This window comes from Ctenocephalides felis, unplaced genomic scaffold, assembly GCF_003426905.1.
Source record: "Ctenocephalides felis isolate EL2017-DRISC unplaced genomic scaffold, ASM342690v1 CF-g0.4_SCAFFOLD_01694, whole genome shotgun sequence".
In the NCBI taxonomy this organism is placed as follows: Eukaryota; Metazoa; Arthropoda; class Insecta; order Siphonaptera; family Pulicidae; genus Ctenocephalides; species Ctenocephalides felis.
In genome coordinates this window covers 1-14081 of record NW_020537848.1, presented here as the reverse complement: position 1 = coordinate 14081, position 14081 = coordinate 1, and the positions used below count along the sequence as shown (strand labels likewise).

At 28.9% G+C, this 14081-nt stretch overlaps 1 long non-coding RNA gene across 2 annotated transcripts; it reads left to right on the top strand.

Moving 5' to 3' along the window:
- Positions 1–705: 705 nt before the first annotated feature.
- LOC113374297 lies at positions 706–12654 on the top strand. Of its 2 annotated transcripts, XR_003366976.1 has the most exons (7): positions 706–874; positions 2002–2115; positions 4877–4993; positions 7234–7350; positions 9469–9585; positions 11327–11443; positions 12592–12654. It is a non-coding gene; the product is annotated as an uncharacterized LOC113374297 (long non-coding RNA). The 2 variants fall into 2 exon arrangements; XR_003366975.1 differs by lacking the exon at positions 2002–2115 and having other exon boundaries at positions 711–874.
- The last annotated feature ends 1427 nt before the right edge of the window (positions 12655–14081 follow it).

Below are 14081 nucleotides of genomic sequence, written 5' to 3'. Positions count from 1 at the left end.
CGCCAGGCACACGTTTTAGTGCCCCTGTAGGGATTTCAGGTTTTAGTTTATAAGTATAGAATTGAAAAAAATAATAATGGCCATGAAATATACAAAATGCATACAAAATAGGCGTTTACAAAAAAAAAACGCCAGGCACACTTTTTAGTGCCCCTGTAGGGATTTTCAGGTCTTAGTTTATAAGTATAGAATTGAAAAATAATAATAATGGTCATGAAATATACAAAATGCACACAAAATAGGCGTTTACAAAAAAACGCCAGGCACACTTTTTAGTGCCCCTGTAGGGATTTTCAGGTCTTAGTTTATAAGTATAGAATTGAAAAATAATAATAATGGCCATGAAATATACAAAATGCATACAAAATAGCGCCAGGCACACTTTTTAGTGCCCCTGTAGGGATTTTCAGGTCTTAGTTTATAAGTATAGAATTGAAAAATAATAATAATGGCCATGAAATATACAAAATGCATACAAAATAGGCGTTTACAAAAAAAAACGCCAGGCACACTTTTTAGTGCCCCTGTAGGGATTTTCAGGTCTTAGTTTATAAGTATATAATTGAAAAATAATAATAATGGCCATGAAATATACAAAATGACTTAAATATACAATTAATGAACATGCCATATACAAAATATATTTATAAATGCACACGCACACATATATATAAATATTAATATATATATATATGTATATATATATATATATATATATAAATTTTCAATCAACTCTAACCTTGAATATCATTCTCAGGTGATGATATCGTCTTATTGCTACAAGCCTGAATGCTCCAGCTCGGATAAATTACTACAAGCAGTCGAACAATTCTACTTATAATACAAAAGATACATGAACGAAGATGCTGTAAAGGTAAGATTTTTTTTATCATATACATGCAATATGCAAAATGGCACTTTTGAGTGCACCTGTAGGGATTTTCAGGTCTTAGTTTATAAGTGTAGAATTGAAAAATAATAATAATGGCCATGAAATATACTTGCCTTTGCCAAAAACTAATCAGCACATCTTCCTATCAATAGAAATCGAATGGTAAATGCATCATTCAATCGGTTGATCCGTAAAACGTGGAAAATTGTAAACATACATATATACACACTCACACACACACACATCCATTTTGTCTGAGGTATGCCCCTTAAAAATGTTCAGAAACCTTCAAAACGTCGAGAAATGTAAAAATTTTCAATCTCGATTTTCGGCCCATTACAATAACTTACCCTACGGGAAGTTAATAACTTATTAATAATAATTACTTAATGACTAATAATAATATATTAAAAACTTAAAAACTAAGAAGTGAAAAGCGCAGGAATATTGACGATGGAATGACAAATTTAGAAGGAATGACAAGTAATGCAAAAATTTAAAAGGATAAAAAGAACAGCAAATTTTTAAAAAAGAACGAATACTTCCCAAACACAATATATATATATATATATATATATATTCACCTTAAAATTTACCTAAAAACATTTGACATTTGACGTATTAGCCCCACCGTCCATTGTTTTATTCAAATTACGCTTCTACACAAATTTTCAAATTAAAAATGTAAAGTTTCTACGCGATTTTGAAATAATATCTCACCTTTCCGACAACCTACTCCGATTAGCACGAATTTTTCAAGACTAAGACTGGCCAAATCGGTTCAGCCGTTTTCGAGTTTTAGCGAATCATTTGATCGAGAGCTCCATTTTTATATATAAGATTAGCATAATAATTGACTGCTTTTGATGAATTAAATCAGTTTTTGTATAATTTTTTTCTGTAATTTTTCTGTATCTTTTCGTTTTTGCAAATTCAAAGCAAAATTTAATTTTTATTTTTTATTTAATAAATTTAATTAATTTAATTGCAACTAAAGAATGTAGTTTAAATAATTAACTTAAAAATTCAAAATAATAAAACAACTGCATTCAATAAAGTAAATAATATCTATTTTGTTATACATAATCTAATCATTAAAATTATTTTAGGTCAAAACTTACTTGCTCCAGTTTATATAAAAAAGCAGGCCAAACATTGGTGATATCGAGGAGAGCCTGGCGAGAAGGTTTGCTGATCTCTACTCCAAAGAGTTTCACACAAAGGTAGGGAATTCAAATTTTTAGCTATATTTGAACAATGCTATAGGGATTTTCACGTCTTAGTATATACGTATAGAATTGAAATAATATAATAATGGCTATGAAATATATAAAATGCATACAAAATAAGCGTATACAAAAAAAAAAACGCCAGGCACACTTTTTAGTGCCCCTGTAGGGATTTTCAGGTATTAGTTTGTAAGTATAGAATTGAAAAATAATAATAATGGCCATGCAATATACGAGTTGGCACTCTCGAGTGTTATCTTTTTGTTCTCAAAACCTTTCCTTTCCCTACAAACCCCTACCTATTCAATAGTTTATATTTTTGTAATTCATTCCAATTTTAAAGATAAAGATTTAGTATTTATAGTAAATATAAAATAGTATTTATAAAGTTCTATATATTTTCTTAGTTATATATATATATATATATATTTTTTTTTTGTTATTTTAATTCAGAACCTAAATTTGATATCGATCAAACGGACATTATTTTGTTTCATTAAATTTTCATTCAATTTCAAGATTTAATTTTGCTCTTCAAGCAGAATTGTCAGGTCTTTAGTTTCCTTGTAATCCCAACAAATTCCTCAACCTAGGTTTGTGCGAATGGGACATCCAGACCCTGGCGTGGAGTTGTGCTTCCGTAATCTTGATGTCTCGTTTTTATCTTGAGTTTATATAGTATTTCATGATTTAATTATGCAGGGTTGTCAGCGCTTTAGTTCTTCCTTGTAATCCCAACAAATTCCACAACCTAGGTCTGTGGGAATTTAGCGTTTCATGATCGAGTCCTTGATTATATCGGGATCCTGAAGCGAACTAGAACGTTTCTTTTGACAAGTTTAGTTCCGCCAGTATGGACGTTAGTTCGGCAGCCTACGTTCGTGCGAATAGGCGCTCTTACATCGAGACAAAAGTAATGGCAATCCGGTAATTAAATCGGTACCCTGGGGCGGACTAAAAACATTATTGTTAAGTTTACAGTTCCATCAGTGGACCTAAATTCGCCTTCCTACGTTTGTGCGAAGAGGGCTTTTACATCGAGACAAAAGTACTGGCAATTCTTTTTTAATCATTGTAATTTTTATTTTTTAGTCTTTTATTGTCATAAGACGTTCATTTATTTTCCATTCACTGTTATTCATGTCAAGTTTTTTTTTTTTTATAAAACTTCCAATATTTAATTTTTTTTTTTTTTTTATTTTAAATTTTTATTTTCAATAGCAATCAGAATACATGACTATTCCAATCTCAATATATCCTCACTTTTCAATTTCAAGTTTTTTTTTTTATAAAACTTCCAATCCCAACACATCCTCACTTTTCAATTTCAAGTTTTTTTTTATAAAACTTTCAATCCCAGCACATCCTCACTTTTCAATATTTTTCAGCAATAATAATTTGTATATAACTATATAAGTGCTATTAACAAGATGCATGAAAAATAAACAAATAATTAAGTAAGGCATCCCCGTGTGCAAATGTACGGTTATTCAGGTCTTAGAGATAACACCCCAGCATATAGGTTAAGGACTTAAATATACGAATAATGAACATGCCATATACAAAATAAGCGTATACATAAATAATTAAGTCGGGCACTCACGTGTGCAAATGTACGGTTATTCAGGTCTTAGAGATAACACCCCAGTATATAAGTTAAGGACTTAAATATACGAATAATGAACATGCCATATACAAAATAAGCGTATACATAAATAATTAAGTCGGGCACTCACGTGTGCAAATGTACGGTTATTCAGGTCTTAGAGATAACACCCCAGTATATAGGTTAAGGACTTAAATATACGAATAATGAACATGCCATATACAAAATAAGCGTATACATAAATAATTAAGTCGGGCACTCACGTGTGCAAATGTACGGTTATTCAGGTCTTAGAGATAACACCCCAGTATATAAGTTAAGGACTTAAATATACGAATAATTTACATGCCATATACAAAATAAGCGTATACATAAATAATTAAGTCGGGCACTCACGTTTGCAAATGTACGGTTATTCAGGTCTTAGAGATAACACCCCAGTATATAGGTTAAGGACTTAAATATACGAATAATGAACATGCCATATACAAAATAAGCGTATACATAAATAATTAAGTCGGGCACTCACGTGTGCAAATGTACGGTTATTCAGGTCTTAGAGATAACACCCCAGTATATAAGTTAAGGACTTAAATATACGAATAATTTACATGCCATATACAAAATAAGCGTATACATAAATAATTAAGTCGGGCACTCACGTTTGCAAATGTACGGTTATTCAGGTCTTAGAGATAACACCCCAGTATATAAGTTAAGCACTTAAATATACGAATAATTTACATGCCATATATAAAATCAGCGTATACATAAATAATTAAGTACCTAGTATATAAGTTAAGGACTTAAATATACAAATAATGAACATGCATGCCATATACAAAATAAGCGTATACATAAATAATTAAGTACAAACATACAAAATAAGCGTATACATAAATAATTAAGTCGGGCACTCACGTGTGCAAATTTACGGTTATTCAGGTCTTAGAAATAACACCCCAGTATATAAGTTAAGGACTTAAATATACGAATAATGAACATGCCATATACAAAATATATTTATAAATGCACACGCACACATATATATAAATATTAATATATATTATATATATATATATATATATATATATATATATATATATATATAAATTTTCAATCAACTCTAACCTTGAATATCATTCTCAGGTGATGATAACGTCTTATTGCTACAAGCCTGAATGCTCCAGCTCGGATAAATTACTGCAAGCAGTTGAACAATTCTACTTATAATACAAAAGATACATGAACGAAGATGCTGTAAAGGTAAGATTTTTTTTATCATATACATGCAATATGCAAAATGGCACTTTTGAGTGCACCTGTAGGGATTTTCAGGTCTTTGTTTATAAGTATAGAATTGAAAAATAATAATAATGGCCATGAAATATACAAAATAACTTAAATATACAAATAATGAACATGCATGCCATATACAAAATAAGCGTATACATAAATAATTAAGTCAGGCTCTCACGAGTGCAAATGTACAAATATTCATGTTTTAATGATAACACCTAGTTAAGGACTTAAATATACAAATAATGAACATGCATGCCATATACAAAATAAGCGTATACATAAATAATTAAGTCAGGCTCTCACGAGTGCAAATGTACAAATATTCATGTTTTAATGATAACACCTAGTTAAGGACTTAAATATACAAATAATGAACATGCATGCCATATACAAAATAAGCGTATACATAAATAATTAAGTCAGGCACTCACGAGTGCAAATGTACAAATATTCATGTTTTAAGAATAACACTTAGTTAAGGACTTAAATATACAAATAATGAACATGCATGCCATATACAAAATAAGCGTATACATAAATAATTAAGTCAGGCACTCACGAGTGCAAATGTACAAATATTCATGTTTTAATGATAACACCTAGTTAAGGACTTAAATATACAAATAATGAACATGCCATATACAAAATAAGCGTATACATAAATAATTAAGTACCTAGTATATAAGTTAAGGACTTAAATATACAAATAATGAACATGCCATATACAAAATATGCGTATACATAAATAATTAAGTACCTAGTATATAAGTTAACGACTTAAATATACAAATAATGAACATGCCATATACAAAATAAGCGTATACATAAATAATTAAATCGGGCACTCACGTGTGCAAATGTACGGTTATTCAGGTCTTAGAGATAACACCCCAGTATATAAGTTAAGGACTTAAATATACGAATAATGAACATGCCATATACAAAATAAGCGTATACATAAATAATTAAATCGGGCACTCACGTGTGCAAATGTACGGTTATTCAGGTCTTAGAGATAACACCCCAGTATATAAGTTAAGGACTTAAATATACGAATAATTTACATGCCATATATAAAATCAGCGTATACATAAATAATTAAGTACCTAGTATATAAGTTAAGGACTTAAATATACAAATAATGAACATGCCATATACAAAATATGCGTATACATAAATAATTAAGTACCTAGTATATAAGTTAACGACTTAAATATACAAATAATGAACATGCCATATACAAAATAAGCGTATACATAAATAATTAAGTACCTAGTATATAAGTTGAGGACTTAAATATACAAATAATGAACATGCCATATACAAAATAGGCGTATACATAAATAATTAAGTACCTAGTATATAAGTTAAGGACTTAAATATAGAAATTGAAAAATAATAATAATGGCCATGAAATTTACATAATGCATACAAAATAGGCGTTTACAAAAAAAACGCCAGGCACACGTTTTAGTGCCCCTGTAGGGATTTTCAGGTTTTAGTTTATAAGTATAGAATTGAAAAATAATAATAATGGCCATGAAATATACAAAATGCATACAAAATAGGCGTTTACAAAAAAAAACGCCAGGCACACTTTTTAGTGCCCCTGTAGGGATTTTCAGGTCTTAGTTTATAAGTATAGAATTGAAAAATAATAATAATGGCCATGAAATATACAAAATGCACACAAAATAGGCGTTTACAAAAAAACGCCAGGCACAATTTTTAGTGCCCCTGTAGGGATTTTCAGGTCTTAGTTTATAAGTATAGAATTGAAAAATAATAATAATGGCCATGAAATATACAAAATGCATACAAAATAGCGCCAGGCACACTTTTTAGTGCCCCTGTAGGGTTTTTCAGGTCTTAGTTTATAAGTATAGAATTGAAAAATAATAATAATGGCCATGAAATATACAAAATGCATACAAAATAGGCGTTTACAAAAAAAAAACGCCAGGCACACTTTTTAGTGCCCCTGTAGGGATTTTCAGGTCTTAGTTTATAAGTATAGAATTGAAAAATAATAATAATGGCCATGAAATATACAAAATGACTTAAATATACAATTAATGAACATGCCATATACAAAATATATTTATAAATGCACACGCACACATATATATAAATATTAATATATATATATATGTATATATATATATAAATTTTCAATCAACTCTAACCTTGAATATCATTCTCAGGTGATGATATCGTCTTATTGCTACAAGCCTGAATGCTCCAGCTCGGATAAATTACTACAAGCAGTCGAACAATTCTACTTATAATACAAAAGATACATGAACGGAGATGCTGTAAAGGTAAGATTTTTTTCATCATATACATGCAATATGCAAAATGGCACTTTTGAGTGCACCTGTAGGGATTTTCAGGTCTTAGTTTATAAGTATAGAATTGAAAAATAATAATAATGGCCATGAAATATACAAAATAACTTAAATATACAAATAATGAACATGCATGCCATATACAAAATAAGCGTATACATAAATAATTAAGTCAGGCACTCACGAGTGCAAATGTACAAATATTCATGTTTTAATGATAACACCTAGTTAAGGACTTAAATATACAAATAATGAACATGCATGCCTTGTACAAAATAAGCGTATACATAAATAATTAAGTCAGGCACTCACGAGTGCAAATGTACAAATATTCATGTTTTAATGATAACACCTAGTTAAGGACTTAAATATACAAATAATGAACATGCATGCCATATACAAAATAAGCGTATACATAAATAATTAAGTCAGGCTCTCACGAGTGCAAATGTACAAATATTCATGTTTTAATGATAACACCTAGTTAAGGACTTAAATATACAAATAATGAACATGCATGCCATATACAAAATAAGCGTATACATAAATAATTAAGTACCTAGTATATAAGTTAAGGACTTAAATATACAAATAATGCACATGCATGCCATACACAAAATAAGCATATACATAAATAATTAAGTCAGGCACTCACGAGTGCAAATGTACAAATATTCATGTTTTAATGATAACACCTAGTTAAGGACTTAAATATACAAATAATGAACATGCATGCCATATACAAAATAAGCGTATACATAAATAATTAAGTCAGGCACTCACGAGTGCAAATGTACAAATATTCATGTTTTAATGATAACACCTAGTTAAGGACTTAAATATACAAATAATGAACATGCCATATACAAAATATGCGTATAATACATGAATAATTAGGTACCTAGTATATAAGTTAAGGACTTAAATATACAAATAATGAACATGAGATATACAAAATAAGCGTATACATAAATAATTAAGTACCTAGTATATAAGTTAAGGACTTAAATATGCAAATAATGAACATGCCATATACAAAATATGCGTATACATAAATAATTAAGTACCTAGTATATAAGTTAACGACTTAAATATACAAATAATGAACATGCCATATACAAAATAAGCGTATACATAAATAATTAAGTACCTAGTATATAAGTTGAGGACTTAAATATACAAATAATGAACATGCCATATACAAAATAGGCGTATACATAAATAATTAAGTACCTAGTATATAAGTTAAGGACTTAAATATAGAAATTGAAAAATAATAATAATGGCCATGAAATTTACATAATGCATACAAAATAGGCGTTTACAAAAAAAACGCCAGGCACACGTTTTAGTGCCCCTGTAGGGATTTCAGGTTTTAGTTTATAAGTATAGAATTGAAAAATAATAATAATGGCCATGAAATATACAAAATGCATACAAAATAGGCGTTTACAAAAAAAAACGCCAGGCACACTTTTTAGTGCTCCTGTAGGGATTTTCAGGTCTTAGTTTATAAGTATAGAATTGAAAAATAATAATAATGGCCATGAAATATACAAAATGCACACAAAATAGGCGTTTACAAAAAAACGCCAGGCACACTTTTTAGTGCCCCTGTAGGGATTTTCAGGTCTTAGTTTATAAGTATAGAATTGAAAAATAATAATAATGGCCATGAAATATACAAAATGCATACAAAATAGCGCCAGGCACACTTTTTAGTGCCCCTGTAGGGATTTTCAGGTCTTAGTTTATAAGTATAGAATTGAAAAATAATAATGGCCATGAAATATACAAAATGCATACAAAATAGGCGTTTACAAAAAAAAAAACGCCAGGCACACTTTTTAGTGCCCCTGTAGGGATTTTCAGGTCTTAGTTTATAAGTATAGAATTGAAAAATAATAATAATGGCCATGAAATATACAAAATGACTTAAATATACAATTAATGAACATGCCATATACAAAATATATTTATAAATGCACACGCACACATATATATAAATATTAATATATATATATATATATATATATATATATATATATATATAAATTTTCAATCAACTCTAACCTTGAATATCATTCTCAGGTGATGATATCGTCTTATTGCTACAAGCCTGAATGCTCCAGCTCGGATAAATTACTACAAGCAGTCGAACAATTCTACTTATAATACAAAAGATACATGAACGAAGATGCTGTAAAGGTAAGATTTTTTTTATCATATACATGCAATATGCAAAATGGCACTTTTGAGTGCACCTGTAGGGATTTTCAGGTCTTAGTTTATAAGTATAGAATTGAAAAATAATAATAATGGCCATGAAATATACAAAATAACTTAAATATACAAATAATGAACATGCATGCCATATACAAAATAAGCGTATACATAAATAATTAAGTCAGGCACTCACGAGTGCAAATGTACAAATATTCATGTTTTAATGATAACACCTAGTTAAGGACTTAAATATACAAATAATGAACATGCATGCCATATACAAAATAAGCGTATACATAAATAATTAAGTCAGGCTCTCACGAGTGCAAATGTACAAATATTCATGTTTTAATGATAACACCTAGTTAAGGACTTAAATATACAAATAATGAACATGCATGCCATATACAAAATAAGCGTATACATAAATAATTAAGTCAGGCTCTCACGAGTGCAAATGTACAAATATTCATGTTTTAATGATAACACCTAGTTAAGGACTTAAATATACAAATAATGAACATGCATGCCATATACAAAATAAGCGTATACATAAATAATTAAGTACCTAGTATATAAGTTAAGGACTTAAATATACAAATAATGAACATGAGATATACAAAATAAGCGTATACATAAATAATTAAGTACCTAGTATATAAGTTAAGGACTTAAATATACAAATAATGAACATGCCATATACAAAATATGCGTATACATAAATAATTAAGTACCTAGTATATAAGTTAACGACTTAAATATACAAATAATGAACATGCCATATACAAAATAAGCGTATACATAAATAATTAAGTACCTAGTATATAAGTTGAGGACTTAAATATACAAATAATGAACATGCCATATACAAAATAGGCGTATACATAAATAATTAAGTACCTAGTATATAAGTTAAGGACTTAAATATACAAATAATGAACATGCCATATACAAAATAAGCGTATACATAAATAATTAAGTATCTAGTATATAAGTTAAGGACTTAAATATAGAAATTGAAAAATAATAATAATTGCCATGAAATTTACATAATGCATACAAAATAGGCGTTTACAAAAAAAACGCCAGGCACACGTTTTAGTGCCCCTGTAGGGATTTTCAGGTCTTAGTCTATAAGTATAGAATTGAAAAATAATAATAATGGCCATGAAATATACAAAATGCATACAAAATAGGCGTTTACAAAAAAAAACGCCAGGCACACTTTTTAGTGCCCCTGTAGGGATTTTCAGGTCTTAGTTTATAAGTATAGAATTGAAAAATAATAATAATGGCCATGAAATATACAAAATGCATACAAAATAGGCGTTTACAAAAAAACGCCAGGCACACTTTTTAGTGCCCCTGTAGGGATTTTCAGGTCTTAGTTTATAAGTATAGAATTGAAAAATAATAATAATGGCCATGAAATATACAAAATGCATACAAAATAGCGCCAGGCACACTTTTTAGTGCCCCTGTAGGGATTTTCAGGTCTTAGTTTATAAGTATAGAATTGAAAAATAATAATAATGGCCATGAAATATACAAAATGACTTAAATATACAATTAATGAACATGCCATATACAAAATATATTTATAAATGCACACGCACACATATATATAAATATTAATATATATATATATATATATATATATATATATATATATATATATATATATAAATTTTCAATCAACTCTAACCTTGAATATCATTCTCAGGTGATGATATCGTCTTATTGCTACAAGCCTGAATGCTCCAGCTCGGATAAATTACTACAAGCAGTCGAACAATTCTACTTATAATACAAAAGATACATGAACGAAGATGCTGTAAAGGTAAGATTTTTTTTATCATATACATGCAATATGCAAAATGGCACTTTTGAGTGCACCTGTAGGGATTTTCAGGTCTTAGTTTATAAGTGTAGAATTGAAAAATAATAATAATGGCCATGAAATATACTTGCCTTTGCCAAAAACTAATCAGCACATCTTCCTATCAATAGAAATCGAATGGTAAATGCATCATTCAATCGGTTGATCCGTAAAACGTGGAAAATTGTAAACATACATATATACACACTCACACACACACACACATCCATTTTGTCTGAGGTATGCCCCTTAAAAATGTTCAGAAACCTTCAAAACGTCGAGAAATGTAAAAATTTTCAATCTCGATTTTCGGCCCATTACAATAACTTACCCTACGGGAAGTTAATAACTTATTAATAATAATTACTTAATGACTAATAATAATATATTAAAAACTTAAAAACTAAGAAGTGAAAAGCGCAGGAATATTGACGATGGAATGACAAATTTAGAAGGAATGACAAGTAATGCAAAAATTTAAAAGGATAAAAAGAACAGCAAATTTTTAAAAAAGAACGAATACTTCCCAAACACAATATATATATATATATATATATATATATATATATATATATATATTCACCTTAAAATTTACCTAAAAACATTTGACATTTGACGTATTAGCCCCACAGTCCATTGTTTTATTCAAATTACGCTTCTACACAAATTTTCAAATTAAAAATGTAAAGTTTCTACGCGATTTTGAAATAATATCTCACCTTTCCGACAACCTACTCCGATTAGCACGAATTTTTCAAGACTAAGACTGGCCAAATCGGTTCAGCCGTTTTCGAGTTTTAGCGAATCATTTGATCGAGAGCTCCATTTTTATATATAAGATTAGCATAATAATTGACTGCTTTTGATGAATTAAATCAGTTTTTGTATAATTTTTTTCTGTAATTTTTCTGTATCTTTTCGTTTTTGCAAATTCAAAGCAAAATTTAATTTTTATTTTTTATTTAATAAATTTAATTAATTTAATTGCAACTAAAGAATGTAGTTTAAATAATTAACTTAAAAATTCAAAATAATAAAACAACTGCATTCAATAAAGTAAATAATATCTATTTTGTTATACATAATCTAATCATTAAAATTATTTTTAGGTCAAAACTTACTTGCTCCAGTTTATATAAAAAAGCAGGCCAAACATTGGTGATATCGAGGAGAGCCTGGCGAGAAGGTTTGCTGATCTCTACTCCAAAGAGTTTCACACAAAGGTAGGGAATTCAAATTTTTAGCTATATTTGAACAATGCTATAGGGATTTTCACGTCTTAGTATATACGTATAGAATTGAAATAATATAATAATGGCTATGAAATATATAAAATGCATACAAAATAAGCGTATACAAAAAAAAAAAACGCCAGGCACACTTTTTAGTGCCCCTGTAGGGATTTTCAGGTATTAGTTTGTAAGTATAGAATTGAAAAATAATAATAATGGCCATGCAATATACGAGTTGGCACTCTCGAGTGTTATCTTTTTTGTTCTCAAAACCTTTCCTTTTCCTACAAACCCCTACCTATTCAATAGTTTATATTTTTGTAATTCATTCCAATTTTAAAGATAAAGATTTAGTATTTATAGTAAATATAAAATAGTATTTATAAAGTTCTATATATTTTCTTAGTTATATATATATATATATATATATATATATATATATTTTTTTTTTGTTATTTTAATTCAGAACCTAAATTTGATATCGATCAAACGGACATTATTTTGTTTCATTAAATTTTCATTCAATTTCAAGATTTAATTTTGCTCTTCAAGCAGAATTGTCAGGTCTTTAGTTTCCTTGTAATCCCAACAAATTCCTCAACCTAGGTTTGTGCGAATGGGACATCCAGACCCTGGCGTGGAGTTGTGCTTCCGTAATCTTGATGTCTCGTTTTTATCTTGAGTTTATATAGTATTTCATGATTTAATTATGCAGGGTTGTCAGCGCTTTAGTTCTTCCTTGTAATCCCAACAAATTCCACAACCTAGGTCTGTGGGAATTTAGCGTTTCATGATCGAGTCCTTGATTATATCGGGATCCTGAAGCGAACTAGAACGTTTCTTTTGACAAGTTTAGTTCCGCCAGTATGGACGTTAGTTCGGCAGCCTACGTTCGTGCGAATAGGCGCTCTTACATCGAGACAAAAGTAATGGCAATCCGGTAATTAAATCGGTACCCTGGGGCGGACTAAAAACATTATTGTTAAGTTTACAGTTCCATCAGTGGACCTAAATTCGCCTTCCTACGTTTGTGCGAAGAGGGCTTTTACATCGAGACAAAAGTACTGGCAATTCTTTTTTAATCATTGTAATTTTTATTTTTTAGTCTTTTATTGTCATAAGACGTTCATTTATTTTCCATTCACTGTTATTCATGTCAAGTTTTTTTTTTTTATAAAACTTCCAATATCAATTTTTTTTTTTTTTTTTTTTTTTAAATTTTTTTTCAATAGCAATCAGAATACATGACTATTCCAATCTCAATATATCCTCACTTTTCAATTTCAAGTTTTTTTTTTTATCAAACTTCCAATCCCAACACATCCTCACTTTTCAATTTCAAGTTTTTTTTTATAAAACTTTCAATC